We start from the raw sequence: 2500 nt of genomic DNA, 5'->3' as shown, positions 1-2500 counted from the left end.
TCTAATAACACATTAATTATAAAGTAAATTCAACTCTCAGGTTGGCATTGCACTCAAATGCTGTAAAGAGAAAGCAGTATTACAACAACAGCAACTAGTTGGGAGATGCTACCTTGCAACAAGCTATCTATTGAATAACACAAATCTGAAATAAACTCACCTCTTGGGTCTCCTAGGTCTCCTGGACCAACAGGCAGGTGAGACCTGCAACATTTGCGACAGGCTCTCTAGTGAATAACAAAAACTACAACATGAACTCAAACTCATGTACACTCTCTGGTTGGCCTGGACAAACAAGCTCTCCAGTGAATAACACTGTAAAAAATAATAAATAATAAAAAATATAAAGTGAAAAATACAAAATATAAAGTAAAGTAAACTCTGAGGCTTGGACTAACAACCAGGTGTGAGATGTAGTATTTCAATAAGCTGTCTAGTAGATAACATAGCAAACAAAATAAATGGTCAGCTTGGCTTGGATCAGGCGTCAGAGATACACCACCATGTAGAAGTGATGCAGCTGTGGCCTTGTGGTTAGAGAGTTGGTCTTTCAATCTAGGCTTTGCCGGTTCGAATCCCTTCAGACCTCTCCCTATATCTCCATCCATGGCTGAAGTGCCCTTGAGCAAGGCACCTAACCCCACATTGCTCCAGGGACTGTAACCAGTACCCTGAAAAATAATAGTTGTAAGTTGCTTTGAATAAATGAAAGTGTCAGCTAAGTGTGATGTAATGTAATGTACAGTCATAGCTTTTTTTATTTCTGTCTTAACCTTTATAGGAGGAGGGTGAGTTTTTGAATACTAAAATGTTAAAGAATACAATGTAGATAGCAAAGGGGGATTATAAATCCTAGATCAAAGAGAAAAAGATAACTCTTCTGACATAGACAAAAAGAGAGAAGAGAGGGCACCATTGCTGCCCCTCACCTATTCATTCCTAACCTTTAGAGGAGGGGAGCGAGAGATATGGAACACTTTAAAAAATGAACTATAAAAGTTTCACTGTGACTTTTCCGGGAGATGGACCTTCTACAGACAGAGTAATGATCTGGATCAACGAGTAAATATAAAAACGAAGAAAAATAAGCTCAGCTCTGAGCTCTCAGTTTGGCCTGCGCCACCTATCAGATGAGAGATCCACATCAAAGTGATGCACTGTTGTGTCTCAGCTTTTGCTTCTTGAGGTGAGGTATAAGCCTGTGAGTGCTGTTAGAAAAAACATCGTCATGATAAGGTTCTGAAAGTTGAATCAAGAAAAAAAGCACTCATTTCCAAGTTATTCTTTCATGAAAGAAATGGTAAACATAATAGTTCAAAGTGCATTTTGCCGTTGATCTGAAATAGTGTCTGAGAGTATCTGCATGGTTTTGATCCAGCCATGGTACTGTTTTGTGTACTTGCTTTGCTTTTTGTCTTAAAGCCTTTGTTTAAACAAACTATGAACAATGTTTTGGTCCTAGACCTTCATCAGGAAAACTCTCGGTCTAGGACCGAAACGTTGTTCATTAAAGAAAAAAAGCGAAAAGGTCAGTGTGCGGGAGTTTTTTCAAATAGTTTGCTGAGCGACCCATGGGCCATCTCCTACGCACCTGCCAGCTGAGGTGTGCGAAAAAATCCATGTTTAAGGCTTTTGTTTAACATTAAACAAGATTGTAAATCTCTACATAGTCTATGGACCTCAATACATGCTCCATGTCCCCAACATTATTACTAGAGTAGTGTGATCAGTGCATCCATGACGAGTTTTGTTGCAAAACGCCGTATCCCCCATTTTTTACTTTTTGCATTTTATTATTGGAAATGACTGTTCAGAAGTCTTGTCATCCATGTGTGAATTCTTGCCAATGAAATATTTTCAGAACATACTTTTAACCTGTTAAAACACGCCGTTATGAGTTTGTTGTATCCAGAATGACAATGACCTAGTCGTAGTGCATTACTTAAAGGGGCTCCGGGTAGGATTAAAAGTTTAATTAATCACGGTCCCGAGTCAGCCTATGCTATGCGAGTCATTAGTAAGTGAACGATGGCTTATCGCGACCACTTCCACAGTCCCGTGTCAGAAAACCCCACATGCAACTTTTGACAGCGTCGGACCAAATGAGTGTCATGAGAAACACTTTTCATTTGAAACATCGCTTTACATACCGTATTCAGATTTGTATCAACTGCTGGCATTCCATGATGAAAAACAGTTTCACCGCGAGTTTAGTTGAACAGCATTTTTTTCATTACGATGTAGATTTTGAGACAGGCATGCCATGGGCAACGCGCAAATGACGTCATCCTACCTAGTGCCTCTTTAAGGGCATGTGTTATAGTATAGTGGAGTAGTACTAAGGTAATTAACCTATCAATGACTATTAAAGCGTGCCTCATATGGTATAGCATGCATTATAGGGCTACACCTACATAAAATACATTTTGCAATGCAGTGCAATATACTGCCCAATGCAAAATGTCAATTTCCCAATATGTTGCAAAATAGATATACGTAT

The 2500-nt window shown here is 39.1% G+C and overlaps 1 protein-coding gene across 1 annotated transcript in view; it reads left to right on the top strand.

The window, feature by feature from the left end:
* vstm2l (V-set and transmembrane domain containing 2 like) overlaps nucleotides 1-2500 on the top strand; it is a 74574-nt gene that overhangs the window by 65015 nt on the left and 7059 nt on the right. The window lies entirely within an intron of this gene.

The sequence above is a fragment of the Engraulis encrasicolus genome, chromosome 14 (genome assembly GCF_034702125.1).
Source record: "Engraulis encrasicolus isolate BLACKSEA-1 chromosome 14, IST_EnEncr_1.0, whole genome shotgun sequence".
In the NCBI taxonomy this organism is placed as follows: Eukaryota; Metazoa; Chordata; class Actinopteri; order Clupeiformes; family Engraulidae; genus Engraulis; species Engraulis encrasicolus.
This window is presented reverse-complemented; position numbering and strand designations above follow the sequence as displayed.